At 31.4% G+C, this 20147-nt stretch overlaps 1 long non-coding RNA gene across 1 annotated transcript; it reads right to left on the bottom strand.

The window, feature by feature from the left end:
* Positions 1–16483: 16483 nt before the first annotated feature.
* Positions 16484–17826, bottom strand: LOC146912826 (uncharacterized). Its single transcript, XR_015013145.1, has 2 exons — positions 17220–17826; positions 16484–17017 (listed from the first exon to the last, which is right to left on the bottom strand). It is a non-coding gene; the product is annotated as an uncharacterized LOC146912826 (long non-coding RNA).
* Positions 17827–20147: the final 2321 nt, after the last annotated feature.

The raw sequence follows: 20147 nt of genomic DNA, 5'->3' as shown, positions 1-20147 counted from the left end.
AGCTCATTCTCGTTTTTTGTTTGTTACATGAGAAAAAAAGACAAAAAAGAAGAAATAAAGGTGAAAACAAAGACTAAGCATGAGAGTATGAAACTCCCATGACATTCGAAAGAAGGGACAACAGAAGCTCAATTGAAAGATTGTTGATAATCATGAAGTTACTAAAAATTAGCACATGAATTGTAAATGAGAGCATCTACAATGTGGAGTTTTTTACTTAATAAGATTCATATTTGAGGAAGAAAAACATGAATATCTGTTAATTGTCGTATAACTATATAAAAATTCTCTCTCTTTGTTAGTAGTGTCAGTATCAGGGTCCAACACGAAATTTTAAGACTAAAATGTTTTTTTTCCTAGTGGTGCTATTTTATTTTTATATTAACATACAAAAATATTCTCAATAACTCACTTTTTTTTTACTTAATTTACTGATATATATTGTGGTTTAAAACACGTTCAAGTGTGTGTATTATTATGTATCACCCAACAATTAGCGACATAAAATCAACATTTATAGCAATTTAGGTCAAAATAAATGTATATCTAAGCAAAAAATAAAATATAAAAAGGGAGGTTACTTTAAATACCTCATTATTTGATGATTTAAATGGACTAGTGACTTGGGGTGTCGGGAATCGAATTTGCAACAACTAATTCTTACATGATCGGTGTTGAGGTGTGATGATGGTGATTTATTTTTTATGAAGTATATATTTTAAAGAAATCGAACGATACCATATGATCACAAGCATTTATATTTAAATAAAATATAAATTCACAATAAGTCTACATCAAGCTCACCTCTTTCCTTGATGAACTCAACATTATCTATTAATTTAAATTTCCATGTTTTCATTTATGTTTCGTTTTATCTCCATCTTTGTGGTTAAGCTCATCATGAGCTAAACCCTTTCTTGTGGTTTAGACTTGATGAGGTTATGATATTCTTCACTTAATATTTTTAAAGCTATAGCTTTGTGCTTCTTTCAAACAAATTGTTTTAACGTTAAATCTTTAGAAGTAAAACTTGATCACTTTTATTTTTATTGCCAAGTTCCCTAATACTTAATTGAGATGGGAATGTAAAATGTTTGTTTGATAAAATTTACGTCCCTAAGTACCGGTTAAGGTGACAGTAACAAAAGAGACTGTTTAAATGCCAATTAGATCTTGGAGGAGCCGTGAGAAGCATTGAGATATAACTAGGACTCTTGTCATAGGTTAAGGCTCAGCCTCTTTCAAGTTGGAGAGCTATTGATGACCAACCTAGTAATGTTGCATGTTAAGTATTGTGATTGTACCCCGGTGAAGGTGTGTCTTCACATGCTTAACATGATGGCTGAGTCGAAAGACCCCAAAGAGCATCCATGAGGAATTTTATATTGGTTCATCCCACAACACAGGAGTAGTCAAGTCTCCTTGCATTTTCAAGGGATTTCACTATAATCAGTATTGATTACAATTGCTCAAGGACTCTTCCAAGAGACTTCTCAATGATCAAACGCCCTTGCAAGAAACTTCTTTGCCCAAGGTCACTACCAAGGGACTTCCACTTCTCAAGGAAAACTCCAAGAGACTTCTAATGCTCAATCACACAGACAAGAGACTTTTTTTGCTCAAAGGGCTCCCCAAAGAGATTTCTATTGCTCTAGGTTTCACTAAGAGACTTATGATGCTCAAGCTTCGCAAGCAAGAGACTTATATATGTTTACATCAAATATAAACAAACTTGTTCTTACACCGGATTCAACAATTTTTGTGTAAATGGATAAAGGTGAACATACTCTTTACAACTTCTATGATTTCTAAGATTACAACAATAAAAAAAACTAAGTGTTTATGCTCTATTTAATTTGGCAGAGTAATGCTACAGTAAAATTAGCAGAGTCTTGTTAGTCTTCTTCATGGTCTTCAGCTCCTTATATGGACAGGGATTTGAGAGATGTTGGAAAAGAGTGCCAGCGCATAAAGAGTAGTTGAGAAACTTCAAATCAAGGATGTTCAACCATTGCCGGATATGGATGATTCCAATGAATAGTCATTCAAAAATCTTTTGCTCAAATAGAAAGTATATGTTCATTCTTCTTGCCTATGAAGTCACTTGTCTGTTTCTACACGTGGTCGGAATAAGACAAAACTGTGCTCAGATCCTTTGATGTGGACAACTACAAAAGACGACAAATCTGACGTGGAGTCTGGGTCCCTCAGGAGCTTTTGAAGTCTGAAGGTCTTCCAAGTTTGAAGGGGTCTTCTGTGTCCGGATAGGTCTTATGAGTCTGGTGATCTCCACATAGTCTGATGATCTCTTCAGCTTTTGAGAGGCGTCCTTTTTTCTTCTTTTTCTGATCTAGTGTGTTGACTTCTGGTTGACCTTTCTTCAGATCCTCTGCTAAAGTCTTTTGAGCTTCTCTTGTGCTTCTAATACTTTCATACTTGTTCAATACTTGATGGATATATTTTATGATCCTGCACACTTGAACAAATATTAAAATGTCTGTTTGATCTTCAATACTTTGTTATCATCAAAACCTTAGAGGAATTGTACAAGACCCTTCTTGTTCCAATAAATCCATGTGGGACCGATATCTTTATATACTATAACTTGCCCAATGTATATTTGCACTCAGTCATTCTACCCTTAATTATTCATAATGCTTTGGGAGACACCAACACTCCTTTCCTTTTCACAGTTATTACAATTTTATTTATTTACTCTCATGTATTGATTTAAAGTTATTTGATTTTCATTTTAAAGTACGAAAATATTCTCAATAACTCACATCTTTAATATCTCACACACACACACACACACACACACACACACACACACACACACACACACATATATATATATATATATATATATATATATATATATATATATATATATACTCAATTTACTAACATGTATTGATTTAAAAAATGTTTAAATGTTGGTATTTTTATGTATCACACAAATTTTAGTGACATAAAATAAACATTTTAGGTCAAAATAAATGTTTTTTGTTGGAAAAAACATATAAAAGGAGAGGTTACTTTAAAGTACCTTATTAATTTTCTTGGTTACAGTTCAGGGTGCCGAGGATCGAACCTCCAACAACTAGTTCTTACATGACCAGTGCGGAGGTGTGACCGATGGCGATATTTTTGTGTGAGTTATATATTATAAGGAATCGAAGGATGTCATGCAATCACAAGTATTTATAATAAAATATTAACAAATAATAAATGCATTTTATAAATATATTTACAATAAAATACAATATATATATTTCTATCAAAGAAATTATACAAGATTCACCACATAAAAAAATATACGAGAATACTAAAAAACTTCATGTTGTCTGAATGAATAAATTAAAATACTTTTTTTTTATCTAAGAGAATCTCAAATTATGCTCTCTTTTCATATTTTGTTTAAAAATACACTCTCTTGAATCTTGATAAGTAAATACACACTTCGTCACATAATAATTGTCACTTAAGAAATTCACTGAAGTAGTTGAAAATTTCAAGATCTCAGGTTTATAAGATGACGCTTTCAAGCTCAGGTTGTTCCCTTATTCTCTCACTAGAAGGGTCAAATCATTGTTGAACTCTTTGGAGCCTAACTTTGTCAACGCATGGAGAAAACTTGTTGAGAAGTTCTTGGTAATATATATACTTTCCCCGTGTCCTTAATGCAAGAAAGAGGAATGATATTACCTCCTTTAAAGCAGACTAATGAAGAAACTCTTTCTGAAGCTTAGAAAAGGTTGAAGGAGTTATTGAGAAGGTGTGCCCACCTAGGGATACATGTGTGCATATAAATGGAAACTTTTTACAACGGGCTTGTTCCTTCAGCAAGATTGATGTTAGATGCCTCATCTGGAGGTGCAATCTTGAACAAGTCCTACCAAGAATGTTATGATTTGGTAGAGTCTATCGCTGCTAATAGCTACCAGTGGCCAACTGAACACATGCAAGTGCAGGGAAAATCTACAACCAGTTTTCAGTGTGTCTAAAGCAACAACTTTTACTGCTCAAATAGCTCAACTGACACATTATGTCAAGAAACTGTCACCTAAAGATGCAGCGTCATATAACAAAGGTAAAACATAAGAGTCTATCACAGTTGTGCCTATAATAGTCAATGTTATAAATTGTGTGTATTGTAAGGAAGGGCATGTGTACGAAGAATGCCATGAGAACCTAGTTTTTGTTAACTATGCTGATATCGGTTAATAACACGAATATTAACCAAATATGAGGGGATTCGAAGAATATGAGGAGGATATTCGTGAATATTAACTTCACAAAACTCTAAACCTTTATCTCTTATTTTATTTTCTCATATATTGATTTAAAGATACAATGATGAAGATATATGGTTTTGATTTTAAAGAACCAAGATATTCTCAATAACTCACATCTTTAGTCACATATATTTGTTTGACTCAATTTATTGACGTGTATTGATTTAAAAAATGTTTAAATGTTGGTATTTTTATGTATTACACAACAATTTAGTGATATAAAAATAAACATTTTAGGTCAAAATAAATATTTTTAATGGGAAAAAATATATAAAAAGAGAGGTTACTTTGAAGTACCTCATTAATTTGCTTGGTGTTTGTGCTCAGGGGTGCTGAGATCGAACCTCCAACAACTAGTTCTTACATGACCATTGCGGAGGTGTGAAGATGGCGATATTTTTGTGTGAGTTGTAAATTATAAAGGAATCGAAGGATTTCTTGCGATCGCAAGTATTTATAATAAAATATTAACACATAATAAATGCATTTTATAAATTTATTTACAATAAAAATTCATTATATAATTGTATCAAAGAAATTATACAAGATTCACCACCAAAACAAATACAAGAATAACAAAAAACTTCAGTAGCAAACCATCCATTATTGTTATCACGTCAGAAATTTATCAGTTGTTGAAGTTCTCATTATGATTCAAAATTTTTAGAGATTTACATTAGTTGACCAAATGATATTTAGACCTTTATCCTTCTTGCAATTTAAAGAGAAATAATTTGCATGAGCACCACAAACAATTTTTATCATGAAACATAGGATCAAACCTATATAACTTGGTTTTCATTAAAAAAGCAATATCTTGACAATTTTCACGAGGAGCCTTATTATGGCTATGCACAAGGGGTCCTTAACCCTCTACAGTTCCAGGAAAGGACCTTCATGATCCTTAGTTGTCCTTCTTAACAACTTACTTGCTCTGTGTTGAGAAAATGGGAATGTGAAAAAAGATTAGGGTTTCTTCTTCTTCTTCACACAATGTGTGTGTTGAATGTATTTATAGAGGAAGAGAAGAGTATGCAATAATTTTTATGATGTGTACGGAAAAAGCAAATGAGAGAATAAAGAAATCCAACGATGACATACGATAACAAGCATTTAAATAAAATATAATTTTATAATAAATACATTTCATAAAGATATATATTTAGAATACATTATACAATTGTACCAACAAAATTATACAGGAATACCAAAAGAATTCATGTTATCTTAATGAGTACATTTCACGTCTCTTCATGTTATTCATAAGAAGTGCATTTTAATATATTTTATTTTGTTTTAAAAGATTACACTTCCCTTCACTATGAGAAGATTAAATTACGCTCTAAAAAGGATACTTCAGCAAAATCAACCAAACCAAACCACATGCTTTCTTCTTCTTTTTATGATCCCCTACAAAGAAACTCAAGTTACTTTGCAGATACTTCAGTTAATGCTAACAGGAGTTGTAAAGATAAAGAAGGAGATGACTACTTAAGTGAGGAATTAGATAGCTCATATTCAGATGTCTCTGACCATGAGAAATGACATGAATATGAAAAGTCCAGAAATGACTTAAATAATTAAATATTGATTAAACTTGAAGAAATGTTAACATAAAAATACACTCGTTCTCCTTCACACAATTATTTAAATTTTATTTACTTATTTTTATATATTGATTTAAAGATACAATGATGAAGATATATGGTTTTGATTTTAAAGAACCAAAATATTCTTAATAACTCACATCTATAGTCACATATATTTGTTTGACTCAATTTACTGACGTGTATTGATTTAAAAAATGTTTGAATGTTGGTATTTTTATGTATTACACAACAATTTAGTGATATAAAGTAAACATTTTAGGTCAAAATAAATGTTTTTAGTGGGAAAAAATATATAAAAAGAGAGGTTACTTTAAATTACCTCATTAATTTGCTTGGTGTTTAGATTCAGGGTGCCGAGGATCGAACCTCCAACAAATAGTTCTTACATAACCATTGCGGAGGTACGACGATGGCAATATTTTTGTGTGAGTTGTAAATTATAAAGGAATCTAAGGATGTCATGCGATCACGAGTATTTATAAAAAAATATTAACTCATAGTAAATGCATTTTATAAATATATTCACAATAAAATTCATTATATAATTGTATCAAAGAAATTATACAAGATTCACCACAAAAATAAATAAATACAAGAATACCAAAAAAACTTCATGTTGTTTTAATGAATAAATTAAAATACAATTTCTTTTTCACTAAGAGAAGCTCTTTTTTTTTTTTGGATAAGGCCAAGAGAAAGGTTGAGCATCCGGGAGAATCTGAAGCTTCCCAACTAGGTTGGCACCCAACAAAAGTTCCCATCCTATACGGCCTTTCTAATGCGTAAGAGAAGCTCAAATTACGCTCTCTTCTTGTAATGATTATCACTTCAGATCAGAGAGGTTTGGATAACTCAACTAGTTTAAGTTAAGAGACTAAAAGTTGTTGAGGTGTTAAAGGTTTAGAGTTCAATTCATGACAAGGAGAAAAATGCTAACATACAGGGACAGAGCCTTAAAAAATTGTTTGTGGGGGGGGGGGGGGGGGCAATTACCGGTGTACTACTTGTAGAGTCATTTAGTTAATGTCATATAAACTATATTCTTAAAAAACAGAAAACATCATATAAAGTATAAACTTGCATTATTTTTTTAACTTTAAGATTACTTGTAGAGTCGTTTAGGCAATTACCGGTGTACTACTTGTAGAGTCATTTAGTTAATATCATATAAACTATATTCTTAAAAAAAAGAAAACATCATATAAAGTATAAACTTGCATTATTTTTTTTGACTTTAAGATTTAGGGGAAGAGAATTGGTAATCTAGGAATCGGATGGTATGGGTACGAAAAAGTTTGAGTAAATATTTTTTAATCGAACACAGTTACTTCTGATTAATTCGATATTAACTAAAATTCATAGTTATGTGATAATAGTGTGTGTGTGTGTTGACTTCAAGAATAAATCTAGGATGAATTACTATATTTAAGAACTCATTATCAAAAAGACTCCACAATCATGTAAAACGACATGATTAAATCCACAATCCAGAAATTGATTTAAAAAAAACACAGAAATTGATCCACAGCTCCTAATACAAATTAATCCACAATCATGTCAAACAACATGATTAAAAACAAAAGTCGATGAAAAATTGATACAAGATCCTTCAATTATTGTGAAACTCCTTTCAACGGAGAATGCTTCTATAATTCAAGACTTGACCATGGGATGAGCAAAACCACAAATCATTGAATGAAAGATTAGCAAGAGGATCCCTTAGTTGCTCGTTGATTGTCCATGATGGAACACGAACCTTACATCCCAATTTAATAATTTAGGGTTCTTTGCATTCTTCAAATTGTTTGCATTAGATCGTATAAAAAAAACCATTAAGTGGAAACAGGTGAGTGGGCGAGAAATTATAATGTAAGGTGTAGTTTGAAAACTTAAACTCCATTAGAATCATTGATTTAAATCCAAGGACTAATATTTACTCCTCTAATCTCTTCCAATAACTGGTGCTCTCACTTGATATGTCTTAAATAGAATGACAGTTTTGTAACTAGCTTAAGAACATAATTGTTTTTCCTAGTTTTTCAGCGGAATTTCGGTTAGAGTTAGATTAGTTCCGATTAACTTCAATGCATGTTAGGAAGAAAAAGAGAAACATTTAACTTCAATGCATTTGCAAACGTAAAACTTCACATCATTATTTTTTAGGGAAAAACTTCATATCATTAACTAGTAAAAAAAATATATAGTTCATAATTAATGTCCAAAAACTTCAGTTTATTCTTCTAAAAAAAAACCTTCAGTTTATAATTATTAATTAACATAAGGTTCGTAAAAAAGAAACAGAAGTAACTTTTCTTTTATTCAACTAATGTTTTGAATTTCTCTAAAAAAAAATAATGATTTAACTAAAAAGACACGAGAGAAAATTGATTTTTCATAAAATAAAAAAAAAACGTTGTTGCGTTTATTTAGCTTTTATTTCATGTTTACAATTGTTTAATTTTTGAAACATAAAACTAGGTGTAAACAATATGATAAAACTTATAAAAACGAGTGCAAATTCAAGTGGGGTGCTAAAAAATTCATAAAAAAAATTAAAAAGAGAAATTAAAAGTCAGACTCAGAACCCTAATATCTATAATAAGTGTAACAGCCTCCCACTCTCTCAGAGCCTCTCGCCTCTCTCACCTCTCTGCCGCCTCCTCATTTTGTTACTAGCAAGATGTGTTCTTCTCTTTGGTGTTCTGAGTATGTAAGTTTTAAACGACTTTACTTCATTTCCCTTTTATTTCATGTGAAATTTTTTGCATCTTTTGTTTTTCTTGAGAACTGTTTTGTGGGATGGAGGGATTTGAGGTGTTGGGTTTTAGGGCTTTCGATTTTGAAGAGAAATCCCAAATTATTTTATATATAGTTTCTTGCCATGGCTATGTTCTACTTAGTAATGTTGATGATTTTGTGTGGGGTTGTATGTTTAGGGTTAATCCTTTGAAGGTGTTCTGACTTTTAGTTTCTTTCGTTTCTTTTTTAGGGTTTTAGCTTTGACCACATGATTTATCACCATAAATTATATGTAAGTTTGTCATTTTATTGACTTGTTGCAACAGTAATATGTAAGTTTGTTATTTTAGGGTTGATCTTTTGAAGGTGTCATTTTATTGACTAGCAAGATTTGTTTTTCCATTCCATGTCCTGAATATGTAAGTTTTCCTCTTTTCTACTTCATTTCCCTTTTATTTCATGTGAAAAACTTAGCATCTTTTAATTTTCTGGAGATAATCAATTGTTTTGTGGGATGGAGTGATTTGAGGTGTTGGGTTTAGGGTTCAGTTTCTTAGTAATGTTGATGATTTTGATGGGGTTGTTTGTGTACGGTTGATCGTTTTAAGGTGTTGTGATTTTTAGTTTTTTTTTTTAATTAGCATAATATTATTGAAACAATCCCCGACACAAGAAGGAAAATATTATATAGACACCCCTTATTCTCATACAACCTTGTACACCTCATGCATTAGGAAGAGAGAAGAGGAGATGAAAGAGAAAATGTGTTTATGTAGGGTTCACACATGTCAGATTTTTGTGTGGGTGTCAAAGGGTGTATTGTCACCTAATGATGTCTATGTATCATTACTCAAGAAGGAGTGCTAAACCGGAACGTGGCTGGTACATTGGTGCAAGCTGAAAGCAGCAAATCAAAACTGAAAAAAAAAAAAAAAAAAACAATGTAAACCTAACACTAATCAGAAAAAGAAAAAAAAACTCAAAAGCTGATTTTTAATTTCTTTTGTTTCTTTTTTAGGGTCATTTTATTGACTTTTAGCAAGAGTACAGTTCATATTTTCCATCCGTAAGAAGTAAGATATAAACAAGGGTCCCTCAAATTTAGTTGTTACAATCAAAATAACACAGTTTAGCTTTATAGAGCTTGCAATTAGCCATCTTCTTGTTTGTGTTTCCTTGTAGCTTTAATTTTTTTATTTGCAATTTCTTTTCTTATTCTTAGTTCCTTTTTAGTATTTTCAGTATTCATATTTTTTCTTCTTAGATCTCTTTAGTTTCTTTTATTTGGCTAATTTTCTAATGAAATTTTTGTGTAGTTTTTGTCTAAAAATGAATGGTGAAGAAACTCTAACCATTCAAAATGAGATAAATATGCAAAATAAAGATCCGGATGGAAGGCCATGTACAATATTGTGATAAGAAACTTAGTGGTGACATAATATCAGGTACTTAGCATTTACATGACCATCTTAACATATGTATAGTTTACTATAAACGGTTCCAAAACAAGCCTTGTGTTAGAAGTGTCGGAAAATTAAAGGATTGTTTGTCATTGTAAATTACAATTTTAGTCAAATAATTCTAAGAATAAATTTGCAAAGATGATTATACTGCATGGATATATCTCATTTATTGATAGCATTGGATATCATCTAATTCTATTATCTTTTACATCTTTTTATTTTTGTTTATTTATGTGTATTAGTATGTGTCCATATAACGAAACACGAAAAATAAGGGTTAAACAACATCATCAAAACATAATCGACAATCTATGCAGTACATTGTTGCTTAGTAACGTAATCTAATCAAAACATCACTAACAACAATTGTTATATCCTGCATGCTCTTACATATTTAATTTGAAGATGATGATGATCCTTGCAATGCCTTAAATATGGAGGACTCCTTAACTAACTGAAAACGCTCCAGACTCTTCCTTATAAACAACAACAGACTCTAGCTCCTCCTTCTTAGCAGCATTTTCGTTCTTTTCTTCATTGTCTTGTCCCCAAATCATGTGAGAAACGTCAAATATTTTATTCTCAAGAGCAGTATAGAAGATCTTGGAGGAAATTTTTGGGTTTTATTTTTCTTCATGTTCTCAAATTTTTGCTTTAACTTCCAGATTCTGTCTAAGTTGATTTTGTGTGGGTTTAAAGCTAAGAAAATATTTAACGGAGTTATAAAAAGGAGTGTAATCTGTCATTGTATTTTGACCCGTTTCAGATTTGAAATCTAAGAAGCGATTGAGAATAAGGATTTCGTCATTGAGAGTGAAAATTTTCTTACGTGAGTTATATGTTTGCTTTTTTGAGGAAGAAAAGGTTTTCTCATGTTGTTGTTTTGGATTTCTCATTGAGAGTGAAGATCCTCTTCTTCCTCAAAGAAGCAAACATCAAACTCACGTAAGAGAATCTTCACTCTCAATGATGACATCCTTATTCTCAATCGCTTCTTAGATTTCAAATCCGAAACGGGTCAACATAAAATGACAGATTACACTTCTTTTTATAACTTCATTAAGGATTTGTTTAGTTTCGAACCCACACAAAAGCAACTTAGACAATGTATATGGGAGTTAAAGCACAAATCTGAGAACATGAAGAAAGATGAAAACAAAAAATTTCCTCCTAAATCCACTACTAATTTTGAGAATAAAATATTTGACATTTCTCACATGATTTGGGGACAAGACAATGAAGAAAATAAGGAAAATGCTCCTAAGAAGGAGGAGCTAGAGTACGCTGTTGATAAGTGATAAGGGAGAGTTTGTTGGAGCGTTTTCAGTTAGTTAAGCAGTCTGCTGACTCCATATTTAAAACATTGCAAGGATCTTCGTCGTCGTCATCTTAGATATGTAAGAGCATGCATGACATAACAATTGTTGTTAGTGATGATTTGATAAGATTATGTTACTAAGCAAAAATGCACTGCATTGCATAGATTGTGGATTTTTTTTTTTTATAATGTTGTTTAATCCTTATTTACCTGGTTTCCTTATATGCAAGTAATGTTGGAATTGTTATTTTATTTCTTAACTTGGAAATGGATGCTTGCATGTTTAATGCAAAGTTTCTTTTTAAATCTTTATTGATAGGTTGAGTTTAGATGCATGTTTAGTTTAACATCATATTGTGCTATCACGACATGCATATCCTTTCATGGATCAGTTTAAGAATCACTTTGATAGGAATATCTAAGAATCACTTTGATAGGAATATCTAATATTGATAGGAATATTTCCAAGACTTATGAAGTAACAATGGACTAATTAATCAGAATTTTGTTGTGATCTTATTGTACAATTGTTTTAGCGGAACTTGTACTATTAAACTGTTGGGTAGCTATAGCAGAGAAACTGAGTATTTGAATACCACTGAATCTGGCCATATTTTCTCTAGTCCTCTTCGGAAGAAACTATTTGATTTTTCTCACAAGTTTTGGGGTCAAGACAATGAAAATGAAGTAACTACATAATTTTTTTGTAGCAACTACATAATTTGATTGTGTATGGTTTCTTAATCCTTAATTATTGTGTTTCGGAGAAGAAAAAACTAAATTGACATATCAATCTAAATCCTCATTTCCTCAAGTAATACTTACTTGAGTACAAACCCAAATAAAAAAAAATTGGCCACATAAATAAAAAGATTTAAAAGAGAATATAATTAAATGATATGAGTTTGAATGATGAATGCATCGCTAATAATGCACAAAGGTTTGATTCTAATGTAGATTTAATGTTATTGGTTGTGTAGCTATATTTCTGTTGATAGCCACTATGCCCTTCATCTTATTTTAGTTGTTGTTTTTGTATTTTGTGCAATTTTTAGAAAATGACTAGTTGTGTTAATTTCAAAGATAAATTAGTACTCATTTTTATTGTCTCTTTAACATTTTTTTTCTTTATCTTAAAATAATTATCACTTTAGAATATCAATTCAACATTTATTATTATTTTTACTAATATACCCTTATTTATTGAATTTTACTCCACTTCATTACTCCACTAAATATGGAAAGAAATTTAGGAAAAGAGATAGTGGAATTTGGGAAGAAGAAGAACCCATGAATTTTAGTCCACTTAATTACTCCACTTAACCATAATTTCATTAAATTCTACCCTATTTTGCAAAGTGGCCAAATACCCTATTTTGAGTAGAGATATCCAGGGTTAATGGTGTGCCAATGGCACCGGAAATTTCAAACAAGTTCTCTCCTATCAATATTCTTGAGGCAATTCCATTAATCAAATCCAAACCTGCGCATGTGTATGATGTTGTGTATGAATTTTGCTATCCACTCTGCAACCATTCCGAAAATACCTCTGCGCTAGTTAACTAGCGCAGGTGTAAAAAAACGGGACTTAAATTTTACACTTGCGTGACTTAAGTCACGCTGCATGAGTTAACTCACGCAGAAATTAACACTTACGTGAGTTAACTCACGCAGAAATTAATACTTATGTGAGTTAACTCACGCTGTATTGTTTTTCATAACTCACGCAGCATTTCACTGTGATAAGAAAGAATAGTTTCTTTCTGTTTATCTTCAATATCCCTATTCTTTCTGTTAAAAAAGGCAGATTCGAAGTACAAAGCAAAAGAAATCTCAGGATGAAACACATGAATCTTATGATTTAAAACTGAATGTATGAATTTATAAAGCACATTTAAGTAAAAACCTTAAGTAAAAACCAAATTAGGATAAAGGGACATGAATAGAGTACGTAAATATCTCCCTTTGGTTAGTTTAATTTGTAAAACTAAAGCAATCTAACCAATGAATTTTGAGTTGCTGCTGCGATGAAATAAGGAAAATAAGAAATAACAATAATCTGGGTCGTGTTGTTGTTGTGTTGTTTTTTAATGAATTTCTAAGATCTTTTAATATAAAAAATTCTGAGTTTGGGATGAATACAATGTACAAATTGATTAACAAGATGATGAATTTGTGTTGTGTTGTTGTTTTTATGGTGTGTTGTACTTGAGGAATAGAGAAGAGGAATAGAGAAGAAGACGATTCTAATTTTTATGAAAAACAATACAGCGTGAGTTAACTCACGTAAGTATTAATTTCTGTGTGAGTTAACTCACGTGAGTGTTAATTTCTGCGGGAGTTAACTCATGCAGCGTGACTTAAATCACGTAAGTGTAAAATTTAAGTCCCGTTTTTTTACACTTGCGCTAGTTAACTAGCGCATGGGTATTTTCGGAATGGTTGCAGGGCGCGAGCGAAAAGTGCAGGGTGGAGAGCAAAATTCGTTGTGTATATGGATTAAAGTCTTTTGTCCACTTAAAGATACGGAGGACTCCAGGCTTTAGAATGATCGATCATGCTGACCCGATAACTCTCAAATCTTCAGCATTGCTAAATTGAAATTCAAAAAAATATTCATCAACACACCTCCTTCTTTTTCACACAATTGTTACAATTTTATTTACTTATTATTTAAAGATACAATGATGGAGATATTTGATTTTAATTTTAAAGTACGAAAATATTTTAAATATTCACATTTTTTTTTATTTTGTCAAGTAGACTAGTGGCTAGATTTCACCTTTTTGAAGGTGTACGGTGGGGTGTCCGGTGTTCAAACTCCGACCTCTGCATATTACAATGCATGTCCCTGCCAACTGAGCTGTGCTCACGAGGACAATAACTCACACCTTTACTCATATCTTTTTTTACTCAATTTATTGACATAAAATAAACATTACACAACAACTTAGTGACAAAATAAACATTTACGACAATTTAGGTAAAAATAAATGTATTTCGTAGAAGAAAAAAAATCATAAAAAGAGAGGTTACTTTAAAGTACCTCATTAGTTATGATGATTTTGAGTCGGTTTGGATTTGTGATGCCGAGGATCGAACCTGCAACAACTAGTTTTAACATGACCAGTGTTGAGGTGCGATGGTGGCGATATTTTTAGTGGGAAAAAATATATAAAAAGAGTTTTAGTGGGAAAAAATATATAAAAAGAGAGGTTACTTTAAAGTACCTCATTAATTTGATTTGCTTGGAGTTTGCGTTCAGGGTGTCGAGGATCGAACCTGCAACAACTAGTTCTTACATGACCAGCTGTTGAGGTACAATGGTGGCGATATTTTTGTGCGAATTGTAATTTATAAAGGAATCAAATAATGCCATACGATCACAAGCATTTATAATAAAATATTCATAATAAATGCATTTTATAAATATATTCACAGTTGTGTCAAAAAAATAAATATATTCACAGTAAAATACATTATACTATTGTATCAAAGAATTCATGCAACACTCACCAAAAAAGGTTATACAAGAATACAAAAAAAAAAAAAACTTCTTGTCTTAATGAAATGAAATAAAATACAATTTTTTTACTAAGAGAAGCTTAAATTAATCTCTCCTTTGATCATGTTTAAATTTACGCTCTTTTATTTTTGACAAAAGTATACGTTATTTTTTTTTTGGACTAAAAGTATATGATATTCATTCATTAAAATGGATATTGAATCGATCCAATATAAATTCACTACAAACAAAAATAATGAATTTACGAACAAACTCGTGACATCCATGTTAATAGCATAAATTGACAAAGTACATAAGCCTATAAATTTAACTATATTCAAGTCTCCGGAATAGTCAGGCATCCATATCTGCAACATTGGGGGACTCCAAAGTCGTTGATTGGATGTGCTCTGGATTAAAGTTAGTCCGACAATTTGAACCGAACAAACAGCTGAACAAGACAAGAAAGACAAACAACATCGCACAAAGACAACAAACAAAACAACGTCGTAGTACGATAAACAAAATATATGCTCTCTTTTTTTGAAAGAAAATATATGCTCTCTTGATAGGTAAATACTCCCTCCGTAGCATAATAATTGTCACTTATTTTTTATTTTTTTTCCTTCTCTCAACATAACTTCACTTCAGAATGGGGATTAATTTGATGTCAATGATAATTAAATTTAGATATATGATATTTACATTATTATTTTAGAATATAAAATTCAATTTTGAATAACCTTATGTATCAACTTTAATAAATTTTTCCAATACATTTATTTTTGGATGTATAGCTTCATAATTTATAGTAGAGTTTAAAATATTCGTCAATAATATTGTGAATAAGAAATAGATAAAAATAAAATGTATTAGAAGTTTAAACTATATACTTCTTTTTTACTAAAGTTTAAACTATACTTTAATGACTAATGAGTTTTTTTGGATAAAAAAAATCAGAGAAATACACATTGTTCACTGTTTTCAAGTTTAGTATATATTATTTAGTATGTTATTCGTATTTTGTTTGATAAACTTGCAATGCTTCTTGTGATGCATCATGAGTTTGAGGGTAGGCGTTAGATAATAAAGTAATGAGCTATGCTATTTGTATTCAATGAAACCATAGACGTCTTTGTTAATATCTTCGTTTTTGGTATTCAATGAAACCCTAGCCGTCTTTGTTAATCCTTTGTTTTTCTATATGATTATCTATATTGTTAACAAGAATAACCACACAAGTAAGTTTTGACATCATATCTTCACAAAATCCTCAAGATATTAAGTATATGGGTCCCTTAACTTATATTGCTCAATATCTACTTCTTCATCTACTCTAATGTATGACTTCTAATTCACACTTATCACTAGTGACATGCGAACAAGTTATCCAAGCTATGAAATCCTCTGGAAAAATGGAAGATGATCACTATAGGAAATGGCTATTATCACTTTGGTTTTGGTCACCAGATTTTTATCGGTCCTGTAGCAAGTAATAATGCATACAAATGGCAACAAATACCTCCCTTATAATTATGAAGGATATGAAGTCTGGGAAATGGAGGCACATTCAATAAGAATCTTCAGATTTACCACATCTAAAAGAATATTACAATAGAATTAAATATTGGCAACAAATATGTTGTCGGACACCGTATAAATATACAATTTCGTGTTTTTATTTATTTTTTCCTCTTTCAATCATGTCGACAGTTGAGCATGTTTTTATACCACATCAATATGACGACGGATTTGTTATGTTTAAATAACAATACTCTATTACAAACAAGGTTGAACATGTTGCAGGCCTTCACATACTTTTCAAGAACATTTGTACAGATGGTTGCTTTGTTTATATGATAATCAAACCGTCGGACCCTAGAAATTATGCTCCTATCATCTGAAACTATGGAAATACCTGTAATCTGAGCTATCAAATCGAGAAATAACTCACATTAAGTTCAATTCTTGTTGATCAAAGCATAAACATACTGTATATAGCCACAACATTTGAGAAGACTGCCAACACTATCATAAGGACAGACAAAATCATGTCGGTTTTAGTTGCTATGTTGTATCGATCCCTGACGGAAAAGAAAATGCTTAATAGTTATTTTTTCGTTAATTAATCATCAGCAAAAGCATGAACATAAAACCTTTTATAAAACTACTTAAGGGAAAGATAAGTATATTAGAACTCTGATACCATTACAAACAATAAAAGTAAAACCATACTATAAAGAAAAATTCATTACAGAACTAAATGAATTTTGTGACCAAACTCACCTCAGAGTGATTGCAGCTGGAAATACGAATGCTACAGAAACAGCCCCTGTTGCTCCAGTGAACTGGAAAATAACCCAAATGATTGGTATGAAATTTGCTCCGAGGAAGATAGTGCCAACAAGAGCAATACTAATTGATGCAAATCTGAAGTTATCTCCACCGACACTTTTCCGTATTTCCCAAAGGCATCCCCCATAAGATTTCCATAGGAAGAAAGATTCCCTGCCCTCGAAAACCTGATCACGAACTCAATTGACTTCTCTGTTAGTAATGCTGTTAGGATTATGGCAAGAAGACCAGGCACCATCCCCAACTTTTTGACACAAGCAGGCAAGCCCATGATCCCGACACCAATGACTGTGATTGACAAATTGAAAACAGCTTCCATTAAATTCATGAAAATCATCAACATTTCTTTCTTGTGCATTAGGTAACAAAGGTGCATTTCCATCAAAAACTTCCTTCTTCTTCCTTGTTTTCCTATTCTCTACAAGAGTTTCAATTGTCATTTTTAGCCTTCAAGTTTTTTTTTCTCTCTCTTCCTTCAAAAGAAAGTCTTCTCTCTCTCTAAATTTCAAATTAGCCTTTTGACATTCTTTCAAAAACTTTATTGGATCATAATTCAAGAAATCTTACAAAAATGCAACCGAAAAACAAAACAAAGGCATGATAATTTGAAGCAAGAGAAAGATGGAGACAAATATGTTTCAATAATCATTTATTAAAGTGATATTATAATATTACTAAATTCCTTATGTTGAGTCAATTATCTATGATTGTGTTTAATATCAACCCTACTTTTATTGCAACCTTATTCTCATTCTTCTATGCATTCTTGTTAGCATAACCCTAACTGCAGAAAAAGGTGCATATAGTCCCCGAAGAATTTAATGACATTCACATTTTCAATGTCTACTCCCTCTACATATATACTTTAATTTTGAAATTTGATAACCGTCCTCCACTTCTATCCGTTCAAGAGATGAGATATTTATACATGTTGAGATATATGTAGAGATTACGGGTATAGCACTTGGGTGACATTGTGGTTGGTGACATTGGCCAACCACATTGTCACCCAAGTGCCGGTTACCACGTATAAATAGAAAACTTCTAGACAGTTTTCACAAACACAACACCCACTTTTGAAATCCAAAACACACACACAAGTAACCGAAACTTCAAAAAACAAAAACCTTTGTGTCAGTCAAAAAATGTCTGAATTGGTTTTGAAAGCAAAACTCAAAGAACTTGAATCAATTCTCACTGAAGGAATACTACGAGATCCACATTCACAAGAAGAAATAGAACAAAAATTTGCATTCATGTCAAACCTTATACATGCTGAATTTGAATCATCTGACCCATCATCAAATCCACATTTGAACCAATGTTACCAAAGGTTCAAATCATTGAAGAATTCTTTTAATGTTAGAGACAAGGATTCTATTTCACATTTCACAACATTTTCGAATCCGGAATTCGACAAAGATTCTATATCCAATTCTAATTCTACATCTTCTTTCAATGAGTTTAGTTTGAATGATGAGACACTTGATGAGAATGGTATGATTGTTTTAAATAAACCGGATAAGCTTTTCCCTGAATTTGTTGGTGAGAAGGCTATTGAGAAATTATTTAGAGGAAATGGGGTGGGGAAAATTGGTGAAAAGAGCAATGTTGGTGGTGGGAAAAATGGAACATTTTATTTTCAAGATGCTGAGGATTCTTTTGAAGATTTTGGTATGGAAAAGGAAGTTGTGGAAATTGAACCTTGTTTAAAAGAAAAGGAAAATAAGTATAGGATATTGAAAAGAGAAGGAAGAGGAAAAAGTGGATTTGGGAAGAATTGTTGTGCATTGGTTAGTGGAGTTTGCATTGGCATGATTTTTAAGAATAATAGAATGAACTGATCTAAACCCAAATTACAAATCAAATCATATAACTACAACAAGAAATGCAAAAATCATAGAAGTAAATAAAAACTATACAAATGATATTGAAATGCAAAGTTAACCAATACTTTCCTCCTATGTTGGAATAAGAAAACTTGTTTGTTCCCCATATTCAAAACAACCAGAAAGATTCATCATAATAAGGTGAGAGGTTACATTTGGGTGACTTTCCTAATTCCTAACTAAAAATTTCTCCCATCGTCATTTATGACACTCTCATCTAAAAACATATTAAATCACCAAATCTCTCAAAGTCACTGATTATTTTCCTTAAGTAAAGGGATGGCTCGAGATGGTAGTGTTGTGGCTCTAGATGGTAGCGTTGTGAAGAAGAAGACACAGTCTATTATACAGTGAATTCTCACCAAAATGTAACGAAAAACACAATTTTATTCACCATCACCAATCAACAAATTCACATATTGAAAGAAAAGCTAATTAACCTCATCAGCAGTGATAATCGCCTTGATATGCTGAAATACAAAATCATAACAACAAAATAAGAAACACAAACAAAACCTAAAAAAAAAAATCATTATGAATTAGGTTTTGTTTGTGTTTCTTATTTTGTTGTTATGATTTTGTATTTCAGCATATCAAGGTGATTATCACCGCTGATGAGGTTAGTTAGCTTTTCTTTCAATGTGTGAATTTGTTGATTGGTGATGGTGAATAAAATTGTGTTTTTCTTGACATTTTGGTGAGAATTCAGTGTATAATAGACTGTGTCTTCTTCTTCACAACGCTACCATCTAGAGCCACAACACTACCATCTCGAGCCATCCCTTTACTTACGGAAAATAATCAGTGACTTTGAGAGATTTGGTGATTTAATATGTTTTTAGATGAGAGTGTCATAAATGACGATGGGAGAAATTTTTAGTTAGGAATTAGTAAAGTCACCCAAATGTAACCTCTCACCTTATTATGGTGAATCTTTCTGGTTGTTTTGAATATGGGGAACAAACAAGTT

The sequence above is a fragment of the Medicago sativa genome, chromosome 6, assembly GCF_051527215.1.
Source record: "Medicago sativa cultivar Bolivia chromosome 6, Bolivia_mono, whole genome shotgun sequence".
NCBI lineage: Eukaryota > Viridiplantae > Streptophyta > Magnoliopsida > Fabales > Fabaceae > Medicago > Medicago sativa.
Note: the sequence above shows the minus strand (reverse complement) of the source record. Positions and strands in the feature narration are given on the sequence as shown.